Here is a 15,792-nt window from a genome sequence, read left to right on the forward strand (position 1 = left end):
ACAGAATTCTACTAGCCTCTGCCCAGCTTCATTTGGCTCACCAAGACCGAACTTGCCTGTAATTCCGGATATTTCTTCACTCTCGACCTTAGCATTCCAGACTCCTATGAGAAAAACGACGTCTGATGATGGGGTGCGGTCTAAAAGGCGTTGTATAGGTCCGCATAAAATCTCTCAACGTCAGCTTCTTCAGCAGCAGTGGTCGGTGCATAGACTTGGATAACTGTTATGTTGAAAGGGTGACCTTGGATCCGAAGTGAAATCATTCGGTCGTTTTTGGGGTTGTACCCTAGCACTGCTTTGCCCATTCTTCTGTTTACTTTGAGGGCGACCCCATTCCTTCTCTTGGATTCGGGCCCACAATAGAAGACATAATGGTCGCCGGAATTAAATTCTCCCATTCCGGTCCACTTGAGCTCGCTGATACTCAAGATATCAATGTTCAATCTGTCCATTTCTCGCTTGACAATATCCAGTTTACCTTGCGTCATAGATCTTACATTCCATGTTGCTATGTGATATATCTCCTTGCAACATCGGACTTTCCGGTCGCTTCCCGACACATCCACAACTGAGCGTCGACTCATTTAGTCGCCTAATTTTCAACAAGTATGACATGAACTCATGACTGCTGGAAAATAATTAATTATGTGCTCAATAAAGTCTGTCAACTTTTTATTTGCCAGCATAGAAGACGGAAAGAAAAGGACATTGTCGAGGGTTGTTGAGGTCATCCGGATTTGTTGAAACGAGAGGGGACTCTTTAGTCCAGAAAATGCTCTCTCGACGCTGACTTTTCTGTAGCATGTGCTACTATAGGTACAATTCTCGGTGCTGAAAATTGTACTCTTCACAAAATTTAAAAACATTGGAGTCTGCTTAGACTTGGCACTTATTCAAATGTGTAGAGCAGGCTCAGTACTTTGTAAATTTTCAGAGAAGTATCGTTGTCACCGAGTACTTTTTTGCTACGCAAGCTTGCCATAAGAAATATTATAAAAGCCCATGTAAATTATTTTACGTGGGGAAACGGAGAAGGCTTCTTATCTTATCGTTAAGCAAACTGGAATGGATTCAATTGTGCAATCAGTGAACTTCTGCCTGAGACCCGCGATATCACATTACGTTAACCATCCCGAGATGAAAGCGGCTTCGTAATATCGCTGGCAGAGATCAAGAACTGCTACAGTCAGCAGCAGAATCTCCCCCTAAGAGCATAAAAGCGGCAAATGTCCTTGAAGGTTTTCTTATGGAAAGAGAAGACTGCTTCTAGTACTCGGAGAAATTTAGGGAAGAGGACTTCTCCAAATGCTTCTAGCAATTTTGTGTCGGTGTGCAAAAGTTACTAAGTTAGTAAGGTGAGCATTTTGTTTTAGTTCGGTGAAACTTACATGATACAAATAAGCTGTGTATATCAACATTGCCGAGCGGTTCCGTGTTGCTTCTAGTACGTTAGAAAGATTATCTTGGTAAGGATCCCAGACAGCATATGCGTACTCTAATTTTGGATGAATCAATGTTAGATAAGCTAGTAATTTAACTGATGTGAGAGTCGTGCGCAGTGTTCGCCAAAAACACCTGAGTACGCAATTAGTTTATTTTGTTACCTGCGTTATATGATGGGACCAATGTAGATCACGGGTTAAATAAATTCCTAGGTATTTATATGTTGGCATAGCGACGATTTAAGTGTTGGAGATAAAGTATTTTGAGGATGGCAGGGAGCGACGATGATGGAAAGACAGCAATGATGTTTTATTTGTGTTTACGACATTAACCATTTATTGAACCACATTGCTACGTTTTCGATGTCCAGTTGAATAGTTTGTGGGCATTGCTATTAATTATAGGGCGGTAAATAACGTAGTCATATGCAAACATCCGGTCGTTAGAACGTCGTTAGCTGGTAAGTCATTTATATAAATAAGTAAAACCAGAGGTCCCAGGACGGTGCCCTGGGCAAGTCCGGACATAACAGATGTATATGAAGATGAATATTAATTAGCTACAATAAATTGCTGCGGGTACTGAGGAAGTTTTGAATCTAATCTAAAACAAAAGAATTAACGTTTAGGCAGAAAATTTTTAGAAGAGGCATGAAAGGTCAAAGGTTCATCTTGTTCTTGAAATCTTCCGCACCTCTCCAAGGTGCTCCTCGATTCGGCAGTTCACGCACAAACGCACAATGAGACGTAGGACGAACTTGCAGTAACAAAACGAGAATTAACTTTATATAACAAGAACACGGAGCACAGGGTACAGAAAACTTATTCACACGAGGCAGTAAGGCATCACACTTTACAAAAGAGACTGGGCGAAAGACTTTGTCGAAAAGTGTAACAAATTTGATATCAAAAGAAGGAAAGTGTAGGAGGAAGCGAGAAAACTTCAGCTCAGTGGATGAGGTCAAGACGTTTGTCGCGGGAAAATAATGCTACTGGGAGAGGACCGGGTTAATTGCAAGAAAATGCGAGAGGCGTTTGCCTTACAGTGGGAGTAGTCCGCCTGATTGCGATGTTCGACGAAGATTGTGATACCGGAATAAGTTTGAATTACCCGATCGAGATTTCGTGCTTGTAACCCCATGAAACAGCTTAGCCACTTAAGGCAATGACAAAATAATATCAATAAATATTAAAGCCCAAGCCTTTAAAGCCTCATACTGTCGGAGTTCTTTTGGCACACTATAGCTGTCAATAAAATTTACTTATGAAGACGTCATCAGAAAAACTAAAGTCCTGTCTCCACCTGGAATCCAACCTCCTTCCCTTGGATTCCATGCAGAGTGCTTAAACCAAGTCCTCGATGCCGGGGATCCTAAAACTCTAATCTTAATTCTCTTTCTTCACCGTGAGGAAGATAGTTACTAATACATGTATAAATTCTGTCTCCACCTGGAACCGAAACACCATTCCTTGCATCCCCAGCCTAGCACTTTAACTAACTACGTCATGGCCGGGGATCGTGAAACGCACATCATAATTCTCCTTGTCTACCGTGAGAATCAAGTAGCGATGAGAACGTCGCTTCAATAAGTGATAATGAAAATTATGACCTTAGGATAGTTGATAATGATAATGAGAGCAAACGTGATGCACCGTGTGCATCAGCGATGCTTAGGCGTTTTCATTTCTGCAGGGTAGATTCCGCAGTCCTCTCGGAGTTTTTTCTTGATCGGTAGTGGGGAGCATAGGGGTGCTTTCGGGCTGGTAACTGCGCGTGCAAGTACGCATAACAGAGCAGGTGAATTCCTGAATTCGGGGCTGTTAAAATACGTATGCTATGTAAACACTTGACAAGTATCACTGCAACATTTCTCTTCCCACTCACAGCACTGACATGCTTTCGGGCCTAGAAAATAAACATATCTTATTTGGGTATGGCTTTTGAGTTAATGGTTTAACGGGAGTTCGATTGGCTCATTGTTCAATTTTCCTTCGCATCAAGTATTAGACGATGATGCTCAAGTTCCATCATGAAGTGTGCAGGAAAGTCGTCCATTTTCCGGGCTAGTGGTTGCTGCGCATTAGCAACGCACAGCTGTTTCAGCGGGAAGCTGGCTGTCATAATATACAAGTGCGCCTGCTGGGGGTATAATTGAGGCAGCTGAAGGCTTTATGGCGGGAGCCTCTCCAGAGCGATGGTGGAAGCGCGCATGCGCCCAAAGCTGGTACATCGGATTATAAGAGGCTTGCGGGGCAGGAATATTACGAAGAAAACAAATGATGCGGAAAACGCTATACATACCTACAAAATCTGGACTGCGCTTCTATGAAGAACACTGTCAACCCTTGATATTTCCAGCCATCTGCCCAGATTTCACAAAAGCCTTTTTTTTTCCAAAATCCTTGCCCTTAACGCCACGTCCGACGCGGAATCAGCTTATGTCTAACCCTGAATTCAGTGACAATTTTTCGTTTAATTCACGTTCCAACTTTTGCGGCGAAGACGGTTGTGGTTGTGGTGTTACGGCCGAGTCCGTATGACTCAACAGTGGAGCTAGATCGTGGAAAGTCTTTTTGAACGAGGCCACCAGTACTGACCACTGGTTATACCTCTAACAATGCCTGAAGGGAGCAGAGCGGTGTGTTTGCCTTTTTTTATCTCACGGTAACCGATAGGGTAAGATAGCGGGGTTTCAGCTACGCCTATCTAGGTATGTTGTTTCTATTTTCTTTTTTAACAATTATGGAAGAAGTGCTGACGCAGGAAGCCCCAGCACGAGCTTTTCCGTTGTCATCGATGATTTCTCTTTTTATCATACACTGGTTTCTGGACAGGACCTCAGAGCCTGGATAGTCGGCATGACAATCGGTTTGTGTTCACAATGCTTTGACAGCAATCCCGATGTAGTTCTTCGTAAAATTGTAATCATGCTCCTCCAACCTTTCCTTGAGCCATCTATAGGTATGGCCGATGGATCTGTTCCGGCAAGGTAACTTTATTCTGTACACCACTACTTCATCACATGCGACACATGGTTGTTGATGCTTTATTTTGCATCCGCGTTTCGACTTCTTTTCGGGGTTCATCGCGTGACATAGCATCATCAGGTTTACGGCTGCTTTAAAGACTACCTCTACATTGTCCTGCACGACACCCTTAATGTTGTGCAATTCTTTATGAATATAACGCATTACCACAATTTTTTGCTCGTTATTTTTGTTTGCTGTCATCTGCTCAATGGTACCCATTGCCCGGGATTCCACTTCTTTTTTCAACCAGAATGTTTTCGGCAACCGACACCAACAAACCGCTGGGGTAGCCTGGCACATAGATGAGCTGCCTATTCATTGAGGTTCTCTTCAACTTTGCGCGAGCAGGACCTATTTAAGCCATTAAAAAACAAAGCACGGTGATCCCTCGCTTCAACAATTTCGAGTGTGCAGAGTAAGGGTATAAAGTGGTTTTTTCAACTAGGCTCATGCATGTGTTTTAGCAAGGCACAAGGATCAGACACAAGGTTCTGCCTTCGGACTTGCGCTTACCTTTTGGTGGTCTAAGTCTTTCCAGAGGGCATGCTACCAGGATCTGCAAGCTTCTCACGTTGGAATGGTAGAGAGGCAGACGCGGATGTACAAGGATTGCATGTACACCAGAAAGTCTGCTTGGACCACTTACGACGGGGAAGAAGTTGTTTTGGAAGACTATACTGGAACGCACTACAGAATGCATGGGGCAGCCAATTCTCCGCTGCCTTCGAGACATACTACCTCCGAGGGAAAGCACCATGCGTAATCAGGTCTACGGGGCAAGCAGTCTTTCTACGGCCAATGTTCTTCAAGGCCTTGAGAGTGGACTAATTTCGCATTGGAATCAAATTTGACTGCTCCCCAGCAGTTGGCTTTAGTGCGGCGTGTTCCACAGCCGGCAGCGTAAAGTGATGGGGATGGATGTGTTTCGCGTGGTGTAGATGTGTTAATCCAACATAAGCATCGATCACAAGGCTACCCTTTTGGAAGATGTCCTACTTTCAACAAGAGGCACTGTGAGTTCTCCCCGGTGATGAAGAAGGAAGTTTTAGTGGGGTTTCCTGTAAAAGCTTCATTCGTAAAGCCTTGCAGGCTGCTGGTACGGCTTTTGATCGCCATGAAATTTCATTAAAGAAAGCGAAAGCAAAAGCAAAACAAGGTGCGCACTAGACTGAAACTGGTAAAGCTTCTGAATGAAACCAACATTGCTGATAATATATCTAAGAAGTTCTTCGCAGCGAAGACACATATGCACCCTCTCTCTTGAATACCCTTCTAGGGTCGCAGTATGTGAGCGCGGAACGTTGAAAAAGTCTATCGCACACTTCCTTCAAGACAAACTGAAGAGGCTCGCGGCCGACGACCGTTTTCTAATAAGAAATTCAAGTAAATAGCTGTATATCTGCCATCTCTTGACGGGAAGTCGGTTACGGCTCTTTAAATTGATATCAAGGATTTCTGTTATTCGCTTCCGCATGCTAGGGTAATGTGGTGCGTAGAAAGTTGTATCGATAAGGCAGGAGCTGGTAACTTTCAAAAAGACTGATGTAACTAGGTGGTCGTTTTCGGTGCCTAATGCACCTATACCTGACATCCACATGCGTAGAGTGGGGGAAAGACATGCTTTTACAAAAGGAAGACATTTGTATAGCCACTTGCAATGCACCGGTACTTAGTGGCAGAGTGGCAGAGTGGGCAGAGTGGGTAACTTGCTGTCTCAAAAGTAGAGGGTAGCAATGTTTTAAATGAATAATGATATGTTGACGATTTTCGTATCCTGCCGTACTGAAAAACCAAAATTTCTACGTGGCAATAACCTACTTAAATCTCATCTAATCGCATAGACTCTCATACGGTTCACATCATTATCATAAAATATCGTACATAATTTATGATAATGTACAAGAAGCTATGAGACCTTATGCAATTATATGCGACTTGTATATAATTTCTTATGTGAATTTAGTGAGACTGTGAGAAAATGTGAGGTTATTGCCTGATACAATTTTTTCAGTAGGATACTTAAAAGGACGACTGAACGTCTTGACGAAACCCTTGGGAGCATTTTGGAATTTTTTGGAATTTTAGAATTTGTAGGAAGAGGGCTTGAACCCTCTCACTACGACTCACGAACTGTAGCTTAGTAGAACCATACATTTCCTAAACATAAGTCCTCGCTTTTCAGAAATTCCCATTTTTTGGAATTACGAACCTAAGTCTTAAAAACCACTTTTACATTGTGACTTGGCACACTCGAAATTGGGGAAGTGGGAGAATACGAGGCTTTGTGTTCGTAATGCCTTGAATAAGTCCTACTCGCAGACATTGGAAGAGAGCCTCAAAAAACAGGCAGCTCATCTCAGCGCGGCAGTATACTGCAGTGGTTTACAACAACGGTTTTGTATAGGCCTTTCTTGTATTACACAACTAAAAGAATTTACGCATGCTACAGCCAAAGCTTTAGATCATTGTTTCTCTATAGAATGTTGCTTTTGAAATTTCGATAAAGCGTTCGCCACTGTTTCACATGTTTAATAATTGAAAAACTAAGAACTGATAACTCACAAGTTGTTTCTTATATATGTTCGTACCTTGCGTTTTGTAAGCAGTTTGTCGTTATTAATGGCTGTCAATCTGGAGTAGCAAATGTCACGCTGGGCTACCTCAGAAATCAGTCTTTGGTTCACTATTATGTTTGCTGCGCAACACTGACATAATTGATGACATCCAATCTCAAATGCGATTATTCGCTGATGATCGTCTACTGTACAACCAAATAAAATGTGCGAGTGATGTGCATGTTCTCCAACACGACATAGGCAGAATCAACGAATGGTGCATGAAATGGCATATGAGACGTAATTTATATACAACTGTCTATATGATATCTGCCAGAAAGAAAAATCCTCATGTGAGCAGTTGTAACCTAAATGGTAGAACATTAAATAAAGTTTCTGAATATTAATACATATGTCTATGCATCTAAACTAAAGTGGCAGAAATAGGTTGATTACGTTGCATCCAGAGGTTTGAAATCTTTTGGCCTTTTGCGCAGAAATACCAGGTCTTTTCCGCTTTCTACTAAAGAATTTTGTACAAGATCATGTAAGGTGAATCCGTCAATATGCCTACACAATTTGGGATCCTCCAGCGGTGGGAGACAAAGCCAAATTACAAAGGGTTCTTAAAGTAGCTGCTCGGTTTGTGTCAGGGATTTACAGAAAATATACCTCTGCCGAGGCTTTGAAAGAAAGGCTGCAATGGGAGCACATGGAAATCCGAAAATGTAAGTTGCGACGCAGGTTTTTTCACGCGGTTTATCATTGTTCTGTTGCAATAAATGCCGCGAAATATACACTGGCTCCTCATTATATTTCTGACTACGTAGACCACAGTTTTAAAATACTGTAGATTGCCTCAAAAACGAATTTATTCTGATTGTCTTTTCTTTCCAACACGTTACGCGACTTGAACAAATTACCTTCAGACACTGCTTGTATTATGTCCAATGATGTTTTTTTTTTTGTCTTGTAATAACCATTTCAGTTTTGTGACGCAGTGAATTTTCGTCTCCTTTATTCGTCATTGTTCTGCTGTGATTTCGACTTGTTTCTGGGAAAGTCCCTGCTTATGATATGTTTCTTTTTTATGTACACCCTCTCCCTATTACAATGCCGCTTGGCGCTGTGGGTGAATAAATAAATATTTGTTTGGGCTGAAGAAAACGCTCTAAAATGACAAAGGAAGAAACTCGGCCAATAGGTAGCATTGACCAAAGGTCAGCAAGAAAACTTAGAGGGTAAAAATATTGGTCATACATTATAGTCATAAGGCATAGCACAAACTAAAGACGACTGCGCAGAAGGCTGTCAGAAAGGCGGTTTTTTTTCAGCCCCCGTAAACCTGATGTAGCTGTTGCACTCGACAAACCCTGAAAAGGAGCCGAAACCCAGATGCAAACATAAAGCGTCAACAACCATTTCGCCTTTGTGATCAAGGTTTGTTGTATGAAATAATAATATGTTGTGGGAATAGATACATAGGCCAGATAGGTCGATGCCTCAATAAAATATTGGCTATCATGAAATAAGCACAGCGCGAAGAAACAGGACACAGGAAGAAGACACATACCAACTTTATTGCATTGCAGAGGCAAAGTCCAATGTATGCAGTGAGGGACAAGGTGGGCAATGTCATTATAATATGGACAAGATAATCAAGATGGGCCGACGATTTCTATACGGACTCTAGGTAGCCAAAGTAGTCGGAACAAAAATGAGATTGGCATTAGTGCAAAGTAATCAGACGTTCCGCAGTAACGAAGGGCGAAATTAAGAGCGCTTTAGAAGACATGAAAAGTAGAGAAAACGCCTGAGGAGGATCAGGAAACTACAAATTTGTTGAAGGACGAAATTGATATCGTCACGTGCTTCGGGGCGTCAAGGGAAGGAAGAAGAGGCTGGAGGGAAGAAGAGAAAACACCCACCATATTTGGGCACAATCACAGGTCTGTTTTTACCGCCATGCAAAATTTTTTACTGGAATCAAATCGTTTGCTTTGCTAAATATTTAAACATCACTTGTTATACAATTACAGTGTCAATCTTCCGTGAGTGTTACCACTTTTCATTTTATATTTCACTTATTTCCCGTTTTGTTCAAGAATCGATTAGGACATAAAGTGATGTTTAGCGTGGATCAAGCTGTGGTATTCCGTGGTGTTGGCGGTGAATCATTGGTGCCTTTGGGTGTGTGCTATGCGAAAGTTGTGATTGGTGGCCAAGCGTTTCGAATCGAATTCACAGTGTTGCCTCGTTCCACGCATGAAGTAATTCTAGGTGTAGACTGTTTGCAACACTGTGGTGCAGCGTTACACTGCCGTAGTGGACAGATCTCGCTTAGTGCGGCGTTGATGTCGGCTCTTGCAGAAACCTCGTCCCTCGATTTAGGGGCGTTTGCTTTGTCTGAAGATACAGTTGTACCTGCGATGTCCGGAGAATTCATTCAAGTTATTTCATCTACTGATTTGTGCGATGATTTCGACGCAAATGAAACCTACAACGCTTGCCTGTGCAAAGAAGAGTGTCTTGGTGCGTCGTTGCATAGTTTCTGTCACCAGAGGCCACAGTTCGCTGTGGACTGTAAACTATTCAGACGAGCCAGCCGTGTTGCCTCGTGGCATGAGGCTCGCTCATTACGAGGAAGGTGCGTCGAATTCCTTGGCGGCACTAAGTAACTATGCTCTTGAAGAGAAAACATCCCATTTTGCAGTCTCGAATGCAGAAATAATAAACACATCTTTGGGAGCACAGGAGCCCCGAATTTTGACTGACTTGCTTTCCAAGCATGTTTCGGTTTTCTACTTCGACAGAGGTCATCAGCCACCTATTCCAAATTCTCGCATCCATCATTCGATTGATACTGGAATCTGTCGCCCGATTAGACAGAAGCCCTATCGTGTGTCTCCGACCGAACGTCAGCTTATTGCCGAATAAGTTCATGACAGGCTCCAACATGACGTTATCCAGGAATCTTCAAGTCCTTGGGCGGCTCCAGTTATCCTTGTTAAAAAGAAAGACAACACATTGTGATTGTAAGTGGACTATCGTCGCCTTAACGCCGTAACCAAAAAGATGTACATCCGCTTCCGCATACTGACGATGCAATCGACTGTCCTCATTCGGCGTCATACTTCTCCTTGATAGACTTGAGATCGGAGTACTGGCACATACCTATGAACCCAAGCGACAAAGAAGAGACGGCATTTTTGTGACACCCGATGGTCTCTATGAGTTCAACGTAATGCCCTTTGGATTATGCAATGCGCCTGCCACGTTCGAACGATTCATGGACATCATTCTGCACGGACTCATGTGGAAATTTTAGTTTTTGCTATTTGAACGACGTTGTGATCTTCGGCAAGACCTTTCAGGAACACAATAGCCACCTCGCCGCCTCGTAATAGCCACCTCGCCATGCATCGAGAGAGCAGGCCTCATCCTCAACTCTAAGAAATGCCACTTTGGCGAACGTCAAACAATTGTTCTTGGTCACTTGGTTGATTATGATGGTGCTCGGCCGGATCCTCAGAAGATTGTTGCTGTAACCAGCTTTACAGCACCGAAATCAGTGAAGCAGCTTCGGAGTTTTTTAGGACTGTGTTCCTATTTTCGTAGTTTAGTCCCCAGATTCGCTGACATCGCATACTCGCTCACGTGCCTTTTACACAAAGATGCACCGTTCAATTGGACTGCTGACTGCGATTCTGCCTTCCGCCAGCTCAAATTCCTTCTGACATCAGGACCTATCCTACGTCACTTCTGTCCTTCTGCCCCCATCGAAGTTCACACCAACGCTAGTGGCGTGGTCGTTGGCACTGTGCTCATCCAGCGTCATGGCACCGGCCAGCACGTGATAGCTTATGCTAGTCGTTCGTTGAGCAAGGCGGAACGTAACTACACCGTTACTGAACAAGAGTGCCTCGCAGTTGTTTTTGCGGTGCGACAATTTCGTTCCTACCTCAATGGCAATATTTTTACCATCGTCACCGACCACCATTCGCACTGTTGGCTCGTAAATCTTCGTGACCCTTCCGGCTGGTTCGCTCGATGGGCATTGCGGTTGCTAGAGTTTTACTTCACTGTGGCATACAAAAGAGGCTGTCAACATGCTGACGCTGACTGTCTGTCACGCTTGCCGCTTTCGTCCACTGGTAGTGATGATAACAACTTTGATGACTACCTGGCGCCTATCTCGGCAACGTTTCCTGACCCTCAACTGTTCCAGACAGAACAACGCAACGATCAGACTTTGGCACCGCTCTTCTCTGCCGCTCATGATTCAAGAGATGCGGATTTATGCGTTCGTGCCGGCCTGCTTTGCAAGAAGAATTTCAACCCGGAGGTGCACGCTTTCTTCTCGTCGTGCCGAAAAAACTCCTTATTCCCGTTCTCAAAATGGTGGACGCCGATGCCAGGTCGGGCCACTTGGGTGTCGCCTGGAGCCTTCTTCGCACACAGGAACGCTTTTAGTGGCCAAAAATGCGCCAAGCCATTCAGCGCTATGTAGCCAGCTGTGTCAAGTGCCAGCAGTACAAGCTCTCTACTTCCCGTCCACCGAGACCGCTGCACCCTATTCCGCCTCCAACCGCACCCTTTGAGCAGGTGGGCATCGACCGCTTGGGTCCTTTTCCGCGATCTTCTTACGGTAACCGGTTGATAGTGGCATGTGTTGACCATCTCACTTGATATTCAGAAACAGCCGCATTACCCTCAGTCACTGCTTACGAAGTATCCCTATTTCTTCTGCGTTTCTCATCCTGCGCCATGGCCCTCCTCGAGTTCTAATTAGTGACCGTGGGCGCCTATTTACAGCTGAAGTTATCGAAGAACTCCTTCGTCTATGCACCTGCGATTACCGTCATTCAACGCCGTATCACCCGCAATGGAATGGACTTGTTGTACGGACCAACCGCACTCTGACCACTATGTTGGCGATGTACGTGGACTCTGATCACAAGAACTGGGATGACACCCTCCCTTTCATTACATATGCGTATAACACTGCACAGCATAAGACGACTGTCTACAGTCCGTTTTACCTCCTTTATGCTGGAGTTCCCCGCAGCTGTCTTGATACCATCCTTCCTTTCTCCCTCCACAACGAGCCTTCTATCGCCACCATTTTATGTCGAACCGAAGAAGATCGCCGGGTTGCCCGCCTCCGCATCCTGGACTCACAGGAACGTTCTAGGGAGCGTTATGACAATCGACGCCCACATGTCTCTTATGTGCCCGGTGATTTAGTGTTGCTGTGGACGCCGCTGCGCAAGCGTGGTTTAGCTCAGAAGCTGCTGTCTCGCTATAGCAGCTATTTTGTCGTTGTGGAGTGCCTGAGTGACGTGAACTATCTAATTTCACGCCGCACCGAAAGTGGCCGCTGCTCACGCCGCACACAGGTGGACCATGTCGCTCGACTAAAAAGGTTTCATCCCCGGCACCTTCCTTAACGGCTTGCCCTGTGGGCTTCGTCTACGAGGGGGGAAGTGTCACGTGCTTCGGGGCATCAAGGGAAAGAAGAGGAACAGAAGCTACAGTGGTGTGTGCTGGTGTTCCTTGCGGACTCGCAGTGCTTAGAATATAAATAAACACCCCTGTTACGTACTCAATACGTAACAATATTGTGCTGGAAAAACTGGCCACCCTGTATACACAACGCGTGATGACATCAAAAGCATCACAATCTTGGAAGAATGCTAATGTCATCTTAATTCATAAAGAAAGGGACGTTCGGACTGGAAAATTGCAGGGAAATAAGCTTACTGTACATTACGTGGCAAGGTATGTACTAAGCTAATCGCTAATAGGATCTGGATAGCCTTAGACTTTAATCAACTCAACAGTCAAGCAGGATTCCGAAAGTGTACTATACCATTCATCATATTCAAAGTATCAACCAGGAGAAAGGCAAGTGCTCGGTATATAACCAGCCAATATACATAGCAGTAATTGACTACGAGAAAGCATTTGATTCGGTCGAAACCTCAGCAGTCATGCAGGCATTGCGAGATCAGGGTGTAGGTGAGCAATTTGTGAAAGTACCGAAGATGTCTATAGGGGCTCAATAGCAACTAGTGTTCTGTATAACATATTATTAAGTTCCGCAAAAGTGTTAAGCAAAGAGACACGACTTCCACAGTGGTATTTACAGCTTTTTAAAAGGATCCATAAAAAGACATGAAATGGCAGCACTTTGGCTTTAGGGTCGATGGAGAATATTTCAGTAATCTGCGACTCGCTCGTGACATTACCTTGTTATGCAACTCCTGCGAATAAATGCAAAAAAAAAAAAGAATGACCTATACAGGAGAAGCACAAAGGTAGGTCTAAAGATGAATGTGCGGAAGCCTAAGATAATATGTAACATCCCCTTAAAAGTACAGCTTTTTAAAATCGGTAGCCAAGCACTACAGGTAGTAGGCGAATATTTCAACTTATGATCGGTAGCAAGCGCAAATGCGGACCACGAAAGATAAATAACTCGGAGAATGAGATTAGGATGGAGTGCATTTGTACGGTACTGGGACATAATGACTAGCAGCTTACCGATATCGCTCAAGGGGAAAGTGTATAGAAGTTGAATCCTACCGGTACTCACCTTTGGGGTTGAAACATGAGGCGAACGAAAAGGGTTCCATAGATATTGTGGACAGCACAGTTGGTTATGGAACAGAAAATGGTATGTCTAACGTTAAAAAGTAGGAAGAGTGCAGAGTGGGTGAGAGAAATAACTCGAGTCACTGACGTTCCAGTATAAATCAAGATGAATGGGTATGTGCTGGACATGTGCGAAGACACAATAACCAATGGTCTGTAGCTGCAACTAATCGGATTCCAAAGGAAGGAAAGTGCAGCAGGGGACGGCAGGGAATTAGATGGGTTGGTGAGTTTAAGAGGATCGCGTGGGTCAAGTGGATGCAGCTAGGAGAAAACATGTTGATTGGAGGAAAATGGGAGAGCCCTTCGCCTGCAGTGAATACAATCCAGCCGATGATGATGATGAGAACACTTCGGCTACTTTAATTATTTTTGCAATATTAGAATCGGAATTGCCTGCACTGCTCCTCAACGCAAACGTCGCCGCTGTTCTCTAGAGGGTGCTCGACTTTTGTCATGTCATACTGCCGCATGTCGGACCTTTTCTATTGACTTCTTTTGATAAATTTGCCACTTCTTGGTGTCTGTTGAGTTGGAAACTCGCATGCGTTGGTATTTCTTCATCACATATTTCGTCTGTCTAGGTAATTTATTGTTATCCCCTCTGACTGCAGTATTACGCGCCACCATGTCACTGAAGCTATCGCAGAAACCGGAAAAGTGGTACGTCACTTACGAGGAGCTGTTATTCCTGGTCCATACCATAAGGAAGAACGGCGCTCGCCCTTATCCGCAGAAAGCGGCGCCAATCGCGCCGTTTCCATAAAATGAGGACAAGAATTGTGTGTGCCACTTTCTTGGACTGTGCGCGTAGTACGAGCTATTTGTGAACAACCTTTCGCTCATTGCCGAATCTTCGACATAAGATGCAAAGGCAGAGAAACCATTTAAATGGGAAGCGCCTGATGTGGAGGCCTTCCAGGAAAGTAAGCGCTACTTAGCATGTGAATATATCTTCCAGCACAGTGAATAAAATTCAAAGCTTAATACATATACCGACGCAAGTACCGAAGGCCTAGGCACCAGCCCGTTCAAAGGAGAACCAGGTTAGAGAAAGTTATCGCGCAAGCTACCAAGGGGCACTCCAAAGCCAAAAAAATTTACCCGGAGACCGAGAAGGAGTGGATCGCGATGATCTGGGCCACTTTAAAGTTCCAGCATTACCGATACGGTCGACCATTCACTGTAGTAAACGATCACCGATCGGTTTGCTGGCTATCTAACATGAGGGATGGAGTCTGCGCTTTCAATCCGACATTTCTGAGGTGCACTCGTTGGCCAGCAAGCGTTTTTGACGCACAGTGCTTAGCCTTCGGGCGCTGTCTTGAAGGGTGCCAAGTTTTTGTTCGCTTGTCAGGTAGTTTGGCGCTGGTTTTTGCGTGAAGCGTTTCCACTACCGTACTATGAACGAGTAGAGCACACGTAACGTCATGTTGCATTTTCGGGAAAGCCAGTGCAAGTCGGACAAACACGAGCTCAGAGAGCGCCTGACAGTGATTTGTGCAGCTTCACAGCATATACTTATCGTGCTATTTTGAAAACAGCTTCTAAATATCAGTGAACAGTTTGTCACCATGCTGTTTAAAGTACATGACAACGGGCTTCCTACATGAATGGGTACCTGATGTAACGATAGACACTTACTGTTTTGGTTTTGTGGGTCACACTCCCGTGTGGTGCCGGTGGCCAGCTGTGATCCCTACGCGCGAATATTTTTTTTATTTAAGTATACTGTAAGCCTTGCTCGGCTCTTACAGGAGTGGGTGACCTAATGGAACCGTTATAAAAAATGAAAAACATCAGAAACACACATTGTGGAGTCTTAAAACAATACATCGCCTCCAAACTGATGTTTCAATATTTGAAATGTGTCAGAGGGTGCTTTTTTCATGAAAAACTGACATCAAACTTGCACTATCAAATCATAAAAATTTTTCTACAGCTTCTGTTTACATGCATTCCTACGAGGCGCATTCCTACTCTGGATGCCGAAAAGGCTATTGTGGCGCGTACGTCGCCCGGAGTTGTGCTCCGAGCCTAAACGCCGTCTTCATTTACCCACATATAACCTAAAGCCAAAATACAACCTTCCGCGGCTGTGTTTT

This window comes from Amblyomma maculatum, chromosome 5 (genome assembly GCF_055883805.1).
Source record: "Amblyomma maculatum isolate TAMU_Amacu chromosome 5, ASM5588380v1, whole genome shotgun sequence".
Classification (NCBI taxonomy): Eukaryota; Metazoa; Arthropoda; class Arachnida; order Ixodida; family Ixodidae; genus Amblyomma; species Amblyomma maculatum.